Genomic DNA, 16577 nt, shown 5'->3' with positions numbered 1-16577 from the left:
GTTCCTAAAAGGTTTTAAACCTTTGCATACAGTAAACTACACATATTTAAAAATCCTACACCGGGCCAATTTCATGGCAGTCTCGGATAGGAGGGCATTGTGGATTCACCAAGGGAATGCTGATGCTGACTCCAAGAAGAAAGGGAGTCTCTTCCCTATGAAGGTGAAGCCTTGTTTGGCGACGGCCTAGTTGATTTGATCTCGGCAGCTCCCGCAGGTAAGTCATCCTTCTTGCCCTATGTTCCCTCTCAACGGATGAAGACGCATCATTATCTGACGCAGTCATTTTGGCCCAATAGATATGCAAGAAGTTAAGATTCCCCTTTCTTTGCAGGTAGAGGAAGGAAAAGAGAGAAGAGGTCTGTAGCCTCTTCAAGATCGCAGGAGCAGAGATCGTCCTCTGCTTTTGCCAAATCCACTGCATGACGCTGGGGCTCTCTTGCAGGAGCCCGCACCAGTGGGGGGCACGTCTAAAACTCTTCAGTCAGTTCTGGATTCATTCGGACCTGGACTCGTGGGTTTTACAAATAGTGTCCCAAGGGTACAAACTGGGGTTTCAAGACGTTCCCCCTCACCGATTGTTCAAATCAGCCTTAGTCAGCAGGGAGAAGGTTTTTATTCAAGCCTCTTCGTGGTCCCGAAGCCGGACGGCTCAGTCAGACCAATCTGAAATCTGAAATCCCTTAATTTCTACCTAAAGAAATTCAATTTCAAGATGGAATCTCTCAGGGTAGTGATCTCCAGTCCGGGGGATAAAGGAGATTTCATGGTTTTGGTAGACATAAAGGATGCCTACTTATATGTTCCCATTTAGCCACTGCATCAAGCTACCTGAGGTTTGCAATTCAGGATTGTCATTACCAATTTCAGACGTTGCCGTTTGGTCTGTCCACGGCTCCGAGGATTTTCACCAGGGTGATGGCGGAAATGATGGTTCTCCTTCGCAAGCAAGGAGTCACAATTATCCCGTACTTGGATGATCTCCTGATAAAGGCGAGATCCAGGGACCAGTTGGTGCAAAACATCTACTCTCCCTGACAGTTCTTCAACAACATGGTTGGCTCCTAAACTTGCCAAAATCGCAGTTGGTCCCAATGACGCGGTTGTTGTTTTTGGGAGTGATACTGGACACAGAAGAGGTTTTCTTCTAGTGGAAAGGCTCTGGAGATCCAGAGTCTGGTCAAACAAATTCTGAAACCAGCAAGAGTGTTAATCCATCATTGCATTCAGTTGCTGGGGAAGATGGTTGCGGCCTACGAGGCCATTCAGTTTGGCAGGTTCCATGCCAGAGTGTTCCAGTGGGACCTGTTGGACAAGTGGTCCGGATCCCACCTACACATGCACCGGAGGATAATCCTGTCTTCCAAGACCAGAATCTCACTCCATTGGTGGCTGCACAGTTCTCACCACCTAGAGGGGCGATGGTTCGGGATCCAGGACGGGATCCTAGGGACCACGGATGCAACCCTCTGAGGCTGGAGAGCAGTCACACAGGGGGAAAACATCCAAGGAAGATGGTCAAGTCTTCCTTGGATGTTTTCATCTCCACATAAATGTTCTGGAGTTAAGGGCCATTTAATAACTGCAGACACAGTACGCACTGGGACGGGTGCCCAGCATCCTCTACGGACTAAGAGAAAAGGATTTACCGGTAGGTATTAAAATCCTATTTTCTCTAATGTCCTAGAGGATGCTGGGGACTCCGTAAGGACCATGGGGATAGACGGGCTCCGCAGGAGACATGGGCACTTTAAGAAAGACTTTAGTTCTGGGTGTGCACTGGCTCCTCCCTCTATGCCCCTCCTCCAGACCTCAGTTTGATACTGTACCCAGTGGAGACTGGGTGCTTTTCAGGAGCTCTCCTGAGCTTTCTGACAGAAAGTATTTTGTTAGGTTTTTCATTTTCAGGGAGCACTGCTGGCAACAGACTCCCTCATCGAGGGACTGAGGGGAGAGAAGCAGCCCTACTCTCTGAGTTGCAAGGTCCTGCTTCTTAGGCTACTGGACACCATTAGCTCAAGTGGGATTGGTACGCAGGATCTCACCCTCGCCGTCCGTCCCAGAGCCGCGCCGCCGTCCCCCTCGCAGAGCCGGAAGATAGAAGCCGGGTGAGTATGAGAAGAAAAGAAGACTTCAGAGGCGGCAGAAGACTTCATGATCTTCACTGAGGTAACGCACAGCACTGCAGCTGTGCGCCTTTGCTCCCATACACCTCACATACTCCGGTCACTGTAAGGGTGCAGGGCGCAGGGGGGGCGCCCTGGGCAGCAATATAAACCTCTTTCGCAAAAATATAACATATATACAGCTGGGCACTTTATATATGTATAAGCCCCCACCAATTTTACAGTTTAAGCGGGACAGAAGCCCGCCTCCGAGGGGGCGGGGCTTCTCCCTCAGCACTCACCAGCGCCATTTTTTCTCCACAGCACCGCTGAGAGGAAGCTCCCCGGACTCTACCCTGCTTATACCACGTTAGACAAGAGGGTTGAAAAGAGGGGTGGGGGGGGCACATAATTCGCAAATTACATACAGCAGCACTACTGGGCAAACATTAAGTTACTGTTTTATTCCTGGGTTATATAGCGCTGGGGGGTGTGCTGGCATACTCTCTCTCTGTCTCTCCAAAGGGCCTTGTGGGGAAACTGTCTTCAGAAAAAGCATTCCCTGTGTGTGAAGTGTGTCGGTACACGTGTGTCGACATGTCTGAGGAAGAAGGCTATATTAGAGAGGAGCGGGAGCAAATGAATGTGGTGTCTCCGCCGACAGCTGATTGGATGGATATGTGGAATGTTTTAAATGCTAGTGTAAACTCATTGCACAAAAGATTAGACAAGGCAGAAGCTTTGGGACAGTCAGGGTTTCAACCCATGCCTGATCCTATGTTGCAGGGACTGTCAGGGTCTCATAAGCGCCCACTATCCCAGATTGTTGACACAGATACCGACACGGATTCTGACTCCAGTGTCGATTACGATGATGCAAAGTTACAGCCAAAATTGGCAAAATCCATTCGATTTATGATTATGGCAATAAAAGATGTTTTGCACATCACAGAGGAACCCCCTGTCGCTGACAAGAGGGTACATATGTACAAGGGAAAGAAGCCTGAGGTAACCTTTCCCCCCTCACACGAGCTGAACGAGTTATGTGAAAAAGCTTGGGAATCTCCAGATAAAAGACTGCAGATTTCCAAAAGGATTCTTATGGCGTATCCTTTCCCATCAACGGATAGGTTACGATGGGAATCCTCCCCTAGGGTGGACAAAGCATTAACACGCTTATCCAAGAAGGTAGCCCTCCCGTCCCAGGATACGGCTACCCTCAAAGAGTGTGCTGACCGCAAACAGGAGATTACCCTGAAGTCCATTTATACACATTCAGGTACCTTACTCAGACCGGCAATTGCGTCGGCCTGGGTGTGTAGTGCTGTAGCGGCATGGACAAATACCTTATCTGAGGGGATGGATAGCCTAGACAAGGATACTATTTTATTGACCCTGGGGCATATAAGAGATGCTGTCCTATATATGTGTGTATGCAAACTACAGGTGGTGCTGCAGGGCCCACACCCTTTTACTTGTCTTGTAGAGCAGCTCTGAAGCTGTTACAGTGCCCAGCTGCTGCAAGAAATCAGCTTGAATGCTTCAGGGGCTTGGGCATGGCCAACATGAGCCCCACACCGAAGGAGGGTGGGGGTGTTTAATGCAAACTTGGGGTTATCCAAGCGCCGCAAAAGGCCGCCATGCCCTGCATGCCCCTTTTCTCTTTTCATATACAGATGAGGGTTCCAGCCAACTTTGGCCCACTGCTTGGATGACATCACCGTATGCAAATCCATCTGCTGCAGACCTTCCCCCAGGAATGCTTGCAATAGTTGTTGCATATGGTTTAATGTCTGAGGGTGCTTCAGTATTAGGCAGCCTTCCGCCCTCCCATGTTCATCTGAAAAGATGTTGTCTCCCTGCAGTTGTTGTCCCCAGACGAGAGTTCCCTTGTGCTTCCTCAGTTAAATCTCCTTAACTTGACGGGGGTGTGCCCGAGCAGCCACCCTCCCCAGCCCTATCCCAACACATACTTATCTTGCATATGAGATCTTTTGATCATGAAGATAGTTCTCACAGGTTGAGGTTCATCCTGGCCCCGCTCCCTGCTGGAGAGCGCTGATGGGGACAGCAGCGGGGCTTCAGCAGAAGGGTGAGTACGTGTGGCCAGAGACCTCCCTTCCCATGTGCAGGCCTGCAGAGTCTGCCGCGCAGGATGGGGCATGTGGCACTCTCCCTCCCAGGGGCTCTTCCAGATGTAGCTCCTCAGCAGTATTTTTCCCGGGCTGCGCGGCGCTCTCCCCGACTGGCATCCGCCCTGGAACACTGCCTTCCTGAACGCAACATCAGCAGGGAGCCCTGGCCTCATCACCATCCCAGGTCTTTCTCATGTATGTATCATGTATGTGTGTGTGATATATGTATGAATCATATATGTTTGTGATATATATATATATATGTATGTATCTATCTATCTATCTATCGTATGTGTGTGTATATATATGTATCTATCATGTATGTATGTATGTATCTATCTTGTATGTATGTGTTCTATCTATCTATCTATCTATCTATCTATCTATCTATCTATCTATCTATCGTGTGTGTGATATATGTATGTATCTATCATGTATGTGTTATATGTATGTATCACACCTTCCTCTATACATATACATACATACATACATACATACACACACACACACACACACACACACACACACACACACACACACACCTATATCTGTACGTACACTGACATACACACACCAACATCTATACATTAACACGCTGACCCCTAAACGTACACCAACGTACCCACACCTGCATCTATACCTACACATGCTGACACGTGGACGTACACCGGCTTACCCACATGTGAATCTATACATACATGTGCTGACACCTGGACATACACTGATGTACCCACACCTAACATCTATACATACACATGCTAACACCTGGACGTATACAGACGTACCCACATTTGCATCCATGCATATATAGATGTAGGTGTGTGTACGTCAGTGTACGTCCAGGTGTCAACGCGTGTATGTATAGATGCAGGTGTGGGTACGTCTGTGTATGTCCAGGTGTCAGAATGTGTATGTATAGATGCAGGTGTGGGAAGGTCAGTGTAGGTTCAGGTGTCAGCGCGTGTATGTATAGATGCAGGTGCTTGTATGTCCAGATGTCAGTGCATGTATGTATAGATGCAAGTGTGGGTACGTCGGTGTATGTCCATTTGTCAGCGCGTGTATATATAGATGCAGGTGCTTGTATGTTGGTGTATGTCCAGGTGTCAGCATGTGTATGTATAGATGCAGGTGTGGGAATGTTGGTGTATGTCCAGGTGTCAGGGCGTGTATGTATGGATATAAGGTGTGGGTACATCAGTGTATGTCCAGGTGTTAGCGTGTATGTATAGATGTATATATACACACACATACGATAGATAGATAGATAGATAGATAGATAGATAGATATTATAAGGGCACGGTCGTGCCCTTATATTAAGGCTGAATCGAACAAACGGAATTCTCCCATAGGGAACTTCTGAGATGGGGGCATGGTGTTTGAGGGGCTACACCTCAAAACTGATTGGACGTACTGAGCTGAAATTTGGCATGGGCGTGTAGAATCGTCACCCGGTGCTGCATGCCAAATTTCAGGGCAAAATAATAAAAAATGAGGAATTGGGAGTAACCTAAAGTTCCAACTGTCAGTTTTTTTCTGTGACTTCCTTTGTGGCTTTTTGACACCGTTTTCCTATAGAGTGAATTAGATATTTTTTGGGAAGGCATAACTCCGGATAGAGGACGAATTAAGACTTGGGGTTTGTTTTACTAGATAGAGTATGCCCCAGTGTAGTGCCTTTTGGGGTTGTGGTTTTTCAGAAAGTTATAGGGTTTTTTTAATTAAGAGAAATATGCCCCATTATAGAGATAGGGCTTTTCAATTTGTTGCGGCTGCGCAGTGGCCGCCAGGAGAGCGAGAGTGAGTGAGGGAAGGGGTCTCGTGCAGGCTGAGGTTATAAAAGTAGCTGCTGGCGGCGGGAGGAGAGCCAGCGGTTCCTGGGTGTGTGCACCTGCGGTCCCTTACAGACTGCAGCGACCCATTAGGACTGTGGAGGAGAGGGGTAGCGGCATAGCAGCCGCAGGCTTACCGAAAGTGCTCACTACTGAGCAATATGGTCCCCTTACCCGAAGTGGGAGCCGCAGCGGGAGGAATAGCTGGAGTTGCGCCGCAGGAGAAAGTCAGAGGACATCCAGAAGAGACATCCGGTGCAGCGCTGACTCCTGACTGACAGCGCTTGCCTACTGAGCGGTATGGTACCCCCACACCTGAAGCGGGTGCGGGAGCGGCAGCCGGAGAAGACAGCTGTGCTGCACGGAAGAAGTCAGGCAGCAGCAGCACCAGCGGGCTGAGGTGGGGAGGATCAGTATGGTCCCTTACGTGCGGCTCACATTCAGATCCATCCAGCTCCCTTCCCCTGCACCCTTAGCAGCCTGCCCCCACATCTCATTCACCCACCGCCGCAGACTCCTCCCCCACACGGTTATTATAATAAGGCCACCCCCCTACCCCCTTCCCTCCCTGCTGTGTGTCCAGCCACCCGCCCCCCTCACCTGCTGTGTGTCCGCCCCCCCCCTCACCTGCTGTGTGTCCAGCCCCCCCCCTCACCTGCTGTGTGTCCGGCCTACCCCCCCCTCCCTGCTGTGTGTCCAGCCACCCCCCCCCCTCACCTGCTGTGCGTCCGGCCTACCCCCCCCCTGCTGTGTGTCCAGCCCCCCCCCCTCCCTGCTGTGTCCGGCCTACCCCCCCTCCCTCCCTGCTGTTTGTCCGGCCTACCCCCCCCCTCCCTGCTGTGTGTCCAGACCCCCCCCTCACCTTCTGTGTGTCCAGCCACGCCCCCCCCCCTCACCTGCTGTGTGTCCGGCCTACCCCCCCCTCCCTGCTGTTTGTCCGGCCACCCCCCCCTCCCCTGCTGTGTGTCCGGCGGCCTACCCCCCCCCTCCCTGCTGTGTGTCCGGCCTACCCCCCCCCTCACCTGCTGTGTGTCCAGCCCCCCCCCTCACCTGCTGTGTGTCCAGCCCCCCCCTCCTCCCCTGCTGTGTGTCCGGCCTACCCCCCCCCTGCTGTTTGTCCGGCCACCCTCCCCTCCCCTGCTGTGTGTCTGGCCACCCTCCCCTCCCCTGCTGTGTCCGGCCTACCCCCCCCCTCCCCTGCTGCGTGTCCAGCCCCCCCCCCTCCCCTGCTGCGTGTCCAGCCCCCCCCCCCTCACCTGCTGTGTGTCCAGCCCCCCCCTCACCTGCTGTGTGTCCAGCCCCCCCCCTCACCTGCTGTGTGTCCAGCCCCCCCCTCACTTGCTGTGTGTCCAGCCCCCCCCCCTCACCTGCTGTGTGTCCAGCCCCCCCCCCCTCACCTGCTGTGTGCCCAGCCCCCCCCCTCACCTGCTGTGTGCCCAGCCCCCCCCCCCTCACCTGCTGTGTGACCAGCCCCCCCTCACCTGCTGTGTGTCCAGCCCCCCCTCACCTGCTGTGTGTCCAGCCACCCCCCCTCCCCTGCTGTGTATCCGGCCTACCCCCCCCCCCCTCCCTGCTGTTTGTCCGGCCACCCTCCCCTCCCCTGCTGTGTGTCCTGCCTACCCCCCCTCCCCTGCTGTGTGTCCTGCCTACCCCCCCTCCCTGCTGTGTGTCCAGCCACCCCCCCCCCTCACCTGCTGTGTGTCCGGCCTACCCTCCCCTCCCCCTCCCCTCCCCTGCTGTTTGTCTGGCCACCATCCCCTCCCCTCCCCTGCTGTGTGTTCGGCAACTCCCCCCTCTTCCCGCTGTGTTCGGCCACCCCCTACCCCCTCCCCTCCCTGCCGTGTGTCCGGTCACCCTCCCCTCTCTGCTGTGTGTCCAGCCACCCCCACCCCCCTCTCTGCTGTGTGTCCGGCCACCCCCCCCAGACACGCAGCGCCTGACACACACAGACATGCAACGCCTGACACGCATACGCATATGCAGCGCCTGACACACACGCACACACACAGCACCTGACACACACACACACACACACACAGCACCTGACACACACGCAAACACACAGCACCTGACACACACACACACAGCACCTGACACTCACACGGACCTGACACACGCGCACACACACTCACACGCAGCACCTGACACACACGCAGCACCTGACACACGCACACACAGACGCAGCACCTGACACTCACACGGACCTGACACACACGCACACACTCACACGCGGCGCCTGACGCACATAGACATGCGGCGCCTGACGCACACGCGGCGCCTGACTCACACGCGGCGCCTGACTCACACGCGGCGCCTGACGCACACGCGGCGCCTGACAGACAGACACGCGGCGCCTGACAGACAGACACGCGGCGCCTGACAGACAGACACGCGGCGCCTGACAGACAGACACGCGGCGCCTGACAGACAGACACGCGGCGCCTGACAGACAGACACGCGGCGCCTGACAGACAGACACGCGGCGCCTGACAGACAGACACGCGGCGCCTGACAGACACGCGGCGCCTGACAGACAGACACGCGGCGCCTGACACACACAGACACGCAGCACCTGACACACACAGACACGCAGCGCCTGACGCACAGGCAGCGCCTGACACACACGCACACGCAGCGCCTGACACACGCAGCGCCTGACACACGCAGCGCCTGACACACACACGCACCTGACACTCACATGCTCCTGACACACGCAGCACCTGACATACTCACACGCAGCACCTGACACACACGCAGACACGCAGCATCTGACACACACACACGCAGCACCTGACACACACACGCAGCACCTGACACACAAACACGCAGACACGCAGCGCCTGACACACACGCAGACACGCAGCGCCTGACACACACGCAGACACGCAGCGCCTGACACACACGCAGCGAATGACACACACGCAGCGCCTGACACACACGCAGAGCCTGACACACACGCAGACACGCAGCGCCTGACACACACGCAGACACGCAGCGCCTGACACACACGCAGCGCCTGACACACACGCAGACACGCAGCGCCTGACACACACGCAGACACGCAGCGCCTGACACACACGCAGACACGCAGCGCCTGACACACACGCAGACACGCAGCGCCTGACACACACGCAGCGCCTGACACACACGCAGCGCCTGACACACACGCAGACACGCAGCGCCTGACAGACACGCAGCGCCTGACACACACGCAGACACGCAGCGCCTGACACACACGCAGACACGCAGCGCCTGACACACACGCAGACACGCAGCGCCTGACACACACGCAGACACGCAGCGCCTGACAGACACGCAGCGCCTGACACACACGCAGACACGCAGCACCTGACACACACGCAGACACGCAGCACCTGACAGACACGCACACACACACACACACACACACACACAGCACCTGACACAGATATGCAGCGCCTGACACACACACGCAGACATACAGCGCCTGACACACACACACGCAGACATGCAGCACCTGACACACACATGCAGCACCTGACAGACACACACACCCACACACACACACAGACATGCAGCACCTGACACACCCACACACACACACATGCATCACCTGACACACCCACACACACAGACATGCATCACCTGACACACCCACACACATATACAGACATGCAGCACCTGACACACACACACACACACACACACACACACACAGACATGCAGCGCCTGACACACACACACACACACACATACAGACATGCAGCACCTGACACACACACACACATACAAACATGCAGCACCTGACACACACACACACACGCAGCACCTGACACACATATATACATGTGGCATTTAACGCACACACGCACAGCACCTGACACACAATCATATACACTCAGAGCACCTAACACACACATACACTCGCAGCACCTCACACACACTCGTATACACACGCAGCACCTGCCACTCACACATATATACACATGCAGCACCTGCCACTCCCACATACATGAACAGCACCTGACACACACATACACGCGCAGCACCTGACAGTCACACACATACAGATGCGACAGCTGACACAAACACATACACGCTCAACACCTGACACCCACGTGGCAGCTGACGCATACAAATGCAGCACCTGAAATACACACATATACACGTGCAGCACCTGAGACACACACATACACGTACAGCACCTGAGACACACACACACACATGTATGTACACGCGCGGCTCCAGGCACACACATACGTACGTACACACGCGGCACTTGACACACACACGTACACGCGCGGCACCTGACACACACACACACACGTACGTACATGTGTGGCACCTGACACACACACACGTATGCACACGTGTGGCTCCTGACACACACGCGCGTTGCTCCTGACACACACACATGTACGTACACGCTCGGCTCCTGACACACACACGTATGTATACGCGCGGCACCTGAAACCTACACGTATGTACGTATACGCGCGGCTCCTGACACCCTCACGCATGTACACGCGTGGCTCCTGGCACACACACACACACACACGTACACGCGCGGCACCTGACACATACACGCGTGTACGTACACACATGCACAGCACCTGACATACACACATGTAGGTACGCGCCACCTGACACACACACACACACGTACACGCACGACACCTGACACACGTACGTACGTACGTACGTACGTACGTACGTACGCGCACGGCACCTGACACACACGTACATACTAGTGATGAGTGGGTTCGGTTCGTCGGAATCCGGACCCCCCGAACTTCACCCATTTTACATGGGTCCGAGGCAGGTTCGAACCTTCCCGCCTTGCTCGGCTAACCCGAGCGCGCCCGAACGTCATCATCCCGCTGTCGGATTCCCGCGAGATTCGGATGTCTGCATTCGTGGAAAGGGGTCCCATGTGTAAACATGGGACCCCTTTCAGTCCGTCTGGTCCGGGTGTTCGGTTTGTTGTTTTGCCAAGTACGTGGATTTAATCTGGAACCTGGATCAGGTGAGTATAATTATCTTTCTCTGACGTCCTAGTGGATGCTGGGACTCCGTCAGGACCATGGGGAATAGCGGCTCCGCAGGAGACAGGGCACAAAATTTAAAAGTTTGACCACTAGGTGGTGTGTACTGGCTCCTCCCCCTATGACCCTCCTCCAAGCCTCAGTTAGGTTTTTGTGCCCGTCCGAGCAGGGTGCAATCTAGGTGGCTCTCATAAAGAGCTGCTTAGAGTAAAAGTTTTGATAGGTTTCTTATTTTCAGTGAGTCCTGCTGGCAACAGGCTCACTGCAACGAGGAACCTAGGGGAGAAGAAGTGAACTCACCTGCGTGCAGGATGGATTTGCTTCTTAGGCTACTGGACACTAGCTCCAGAGGGACGATCACAGGTACAGCCTGGATGGGTCACCGGAGCCGCGCCGCCGACCCCCTTGCAGATGCCGAAGTAAGAAGAGGTCCAGAAACCGGCGGCTGAAGGCTTTTCAGTCTTCATGAGGTAGCGCACAGCACTGCAGCTGTGCGCCATTGCGCTCAGGCACACTTCACACCAGCGGTCACTGAGGGTGCAGGGCGCTGGGGGGGGCGCCCTGGGCAGCAACGAGATTACCTTTCTGGCTAAAAAGAATACATCACATATAGTCCCTGAGGCTATATGGATGTATTTCACCCCTGCCAGGTATCAGAAAAACCGGGAGAAGAGCCCGCCGAAATAGGGGGCGGGGCCTATCTCCTCAGCACACAGCGCCATTTCTCTATCGTCCTAGTGGATGCTGGGGTTCCTGAAAGGACCATGGGGAATAGCGGCTCCGCAGGAGACAGGGCACAAAAGTTAAGCTTTAGGATCAGGTGGTGTGCACTGGCTCCTCCCCCTATGACCCTCCTCCAAGCCTCAGTTAGGTTTTTGTGCCCGGCCGAGAAGGGTGCAATCTAGGTGGCTCTCCTAAAGAGCTGCTTAGAAAAGTTTAGTTTTAGGTTTTTTATTTTACAGTGAGTCCTGCTGGCAACAGGATCACTGCATCGAGGGACTTAGGGGAGAAGAAGTGAACTCACCTGCGTGCAGGATGGATTGGCTTCTTAGGCTACTGGACATTAGCTCCAGAGGGACGATCACAGGTACAGCCTGGATGGGTCACCGGAGCCGCGCCGCCGGCCCCCTTGCAGATGCCGAAAAGAGAAGAGGTCCAGAAATCGGCGGCAGAAGACTCTTCAGTCTTCTTAAGGTAGCGCACAGCACTGCAGCTGTGCGCCATTGCTCTCAGCACACTTCACACGGCAGTCACTGAGGGTGCAGGGCGGTGGGGGGGGGGGCGCCCTGGGCAGCAATGGAAACCTGTTATTTGGCAAAAAATACCTCACATATAGCCTCCGGGGGCTATATGGAGATATTTAACCCCTGCCAGAATCCGTTGAAGAGCGGGAGACGAGCCCGCCGAAAAGTGGGCGGGGCCTATCTCCTCAGCACACAGCGCCATTTTCCCTCACAGAAAGGCTGGAGGGAAGGCTCCCAGGCTCTCCCCTGCACTGCACTACAGAAACAGGGTTAAAACAGAGAGGGGGGGCACTAATTTGGCGTTAGACATATATATAAAGATGCTATAAGGGAAAACACTTATATAAGGTTGTCCCTATATAATTATAGCGTTTTTGGTGTGTGCTGGCAAACTCTCCCTCTGTCTCTCCAAAGGGCTAGTGGGTCCTGTCCTCTATCAGAGCATTCCCTGTGTGTGTGCTGTGTGTCGGTACGTGTGTGTCGACATGTATGAGGACGATGTTGGTGAGGAGGCGGAGCAATTGCCTGTAATGGTGATGTCACTCTCTAGGGAGTCGACACCGGAATGGATGGCTTATTTAGGGAATTACGTGATAATGTCAACGCGCTGCAAGGTCGGTTGACGACATGAGACGGCCGACAAACAATTAGTACCGGTCCAGACGTCTCAAAAACACCGTCAGGGGTTTAAAACGCCCGTTTACCTTAGTCGGTCGACACAGACACAGACACGGACACTGAATCCAGTGTCGACGGTGAATAAACAAACGTATTCCTCATTAGGGCCACACGTTAAGGGCAATGAAGGAGGTGTTACATATTTCTGATACTACAAGTACCACAAAGATGGGTATTATGTGGCAGTGAAAAAACTACCGTAGTTTTTCCTGAATCAGATAAAATAAAATGAAGTGTGTGATGAGGCGTGGGTTTACCCCGATAGCAAATATTGGCGTTATACCTTTTCCCGCCAGAAGTTAGGGCGCGTTGGGAAACACCCCTTAGGGTGGATAAGGCGCTCACACGCTTATCATACGGCCGCCCTCAAGGAGCCAGCTGATATGAAGCTGGAGTAATATCCTAAAAAGTATATACACACATACGGTGGTTATACTGCGACCAGCGATCGCCTCAGCCTGGAAATGCAGTGCTGGGTTGGCTTGGTCGGATTCCCTGACTGAAAATATTTTAGTGATATAGAGCATTTAATAGGATGCAGTCTATATATATATATATATATATATATGCGAGATGCACAGAGGGATATTTGCACTCTGGCATCAAGATAAGTGCGTTGTCCATATCTGCCAGAAGATGTTATGGACACGACAGTGGTCAGGTGATGCAGACCCCATACGGCACATGAAAGTATGGTCGTATAAAGGAAAGTAGGTACTTGGGGTCGGTCCATCGGACCTGGGGGCCACGGCAACAGCTGGGAAATCCAACCTTTTTACCCCAAGTCACATCTCAGCAGAAAAAGACACTGTCTTTTCAGCCTCAATCCTTCCGTTCCCATAAGGGCATGCGGGCAAAAGGCCAGTCATATCTGCCCAGACATAGAGGAAAGGGAAGTAGACTGCAGAAGGCAGCCCCTTTCCAGGAACAGAAGCCCTCCAACGAGTCTGCCAAGTCCTCAGCAGGACGCTGGGGCCGTGCAAGCTAACTCAGGTGAGGTGGGGGGTCGTCTCAAGAGTCTCAGCGTGCAGTGGGATCACTCGCAAGTTGACCCCTAGATCGTACAAAGTATTATCCCAGGGGTACAGTTTGGAGATTCGAGACATCTTTTCCTCGCAGGTTCCTGAAGTCTGCTTTACCAAAGGCTCCCTCCGACAGGGAGGCAGTATTGGGAAAAAATTCACAAGCTGTATTTCCAGCAGGTGATAATCAAAGTACCCCTCCTACAATCAAGGAAAAGGGTATTAGTCTTCCACACTATATTGTGGTACTGAAGCCAGACGGCTTGGTGAGACATATTCTAAATCTGAAATTTTTGAACACTTACATACAAAGGTTCAAATCAAGATGGAGTCACTCAGACAGTGATAGCGAACCGGAAAAAAGGGGACTATATGGTGTCCTTGGACATCAAGGATTACCTCCATGTCCAAATTTGCCCTTCTCAACAAGGGTACCTATGGTTCGTGGTACAGAACTGTCAATATCAGTTTCTGACGCTGCCGTTGAATTATCCACGGCACCCCGGGCCTTTACCAAGGTAATGGCCGAAAAGATGATTCTCTTCAAAGAAAAGGGCATCTTAATTATCCCTTACTTGGACGATATCCTGAAAAGGGAAAGGTCCAGAGAACAGTTGGAGGTCGGAATAGCACTATCTAAAGTAGTTCTATGACAGCACGAGTGGATTCTAAATATTCCAAAAATCGCAGCGTTTTTCCGACGATACGTCTGCTGTTCCTAGGAATGATTCTGGGCATAGTCCAGAAAAAGGTGTTTCTCCTGGAGGAGAAAGCCAGGGAGCTATCCGAACTAGTCAGAAACCTCCTAAAACCAGGCCAAGTATCAGTGCATCAATGCACAGGAGTCCTGGGAAAAATGGTGGCTTCTTACGAAGCAATTCCATTCGGCAGATCTCACGCAAAAAAATTTCAGGGGGATTTGCTGGACGAATGGTCCGGATCGCATCTTCAGATGCATCAGCAGATAATCCTGTCTCCAAGGACAAGGGTGTCTCTTCTGTGGGGGCTGCAGAGTGCTCATCTTCTAGAGGACAGCACATTCAGCATTCAGGACTGTGTTCTGGTGACCACGGATGCCAGCCTGAGAGGCTGGGAAGCAGTCACACAGGGAAGAAATTTCCAAGGAATGTGGTCAAGTCTGGAGACTTTTCTCCATATGAATATACTGGAGCTAAGAGCAATTTCCAATGCTCTGAGCCTAGGAAGACCTCTGCTTCAAAGTCAGTCGGTGCTGATCTGGTCGGACATCATCATGGCAGTCGCCCACGTAAACAGACGGGGCGGCACAAGAAGCAGGAGGGCAATGACAGCAAGAACTTTTCGCTGAGCAAAAAATCATGTGATAACACTGTCAGCAGTGTTCATTCCGGGAGTGGAAAACTGAATTTCCTCAGCAGGAATGAATTCCACTCGGAAAAGTGGGAACTTCATCTGGAAGTTTCCACATGATTGTAAACCGTGGGAAAGACCAAAGGTGGTCATAAGATGGCGTCCCACCTGAAGCGCCAGGTCAAGAGACCCTCAGGCAATAGCTGGGTCGCTCTGGTAACACCGTGGGTGTACCAGTCGGGTATGTGTTCCCTCCTCTGCCTCTCATACCCAGGGTATTGAGAATTATAGGAAGGAGAGGAGTAAGAATTATACTCGTGGCTCCGGTTTGGCCAAGAAGGACTTGGTAACCGGAACTTCAAGAGATAAGAAGGGTCTTGATTCAGCAAGAATCATGTCTGTTCCAAGACTTACCGCAGCTGCGTTGACGCAGGGGCGGGTGAACGCCGGATCCTAAGGTAAAAAGGCATTCCGGAAGAGGTCATCCCTACCCTGGTCAGAGCCAGGAAGGAGGTGACCGCACAACATTATCACAGTTTAGGTGAAAATATGTTCCATGGTGTGAGGCCAGGAAGGCTCCACGGAAGAATTTCAACTAGGTTAATTCCTATATTTCCTGCAAACAGGAGTGTCTATGGGCCTCAAATTGGGGTCCATTAAGGTTCAAATTTCGGCCTGTCGATTTTCTTCCAGAAAGAATTGGCTTCAGTTCCTGAAGTCCAGAAGTTTGTCAAGGGAGTACTGCATATACAACCCCTTTGATGTCTCCAGTGGCACTGGGGGATCTCAACGTAGTTTTGGGGATTCCAAAAATCACATTGGTTTAAACCACTCAAATCTGTGGATTTGATATATCTCACATGGAAAGTGAACATGCGGTTGGTCCTGGCCTCGGCCAGGCGAGTGTCAAAGTTGGCGGCTTTGTCTCACAAAGCCATATCTGATTGTCCATTCGGACAGAGCAAAGCTGCGGACTCGTCCCCAGTTTATCCCTAGGGTGGTGTCAGCGTTTTACCTGAACCAGCTTATTGTGGTACCTGCGGCTACTAGGGACTTGGAGGACTCCAGGTTGCTGGATGTTGTCAGGGCCCTGAAAATATAGTTTTCCAGGTCGGCTGGAGTCAGGAAATCTGACTTGCTGTTTTATCCTGTATGCACACAACAAGCTGGGTGCCCCTGCTTCTAAGCAGACTATTGCTCGTTGGAT

Source organism: Pseudophryne corroboree, unplaced genomic scaffold, assembly GCF_028390025.1.
Source record: "Pseudophryne corroboree isolate aPseCor3 unplaced genomic scaffold, aPseCor3.hap2 scaffold_467, whole genome shotgun sequence".
Classification (NCBI taxonomy): Eukaryota; Metazoa; Chordata; class Amphibia; order Anura; family Myobatrachidae; genus Pseudophryne; species Pseudophryne corroboree.
This window is presented reverse-complemented; position numbering follows the sequence as displayed.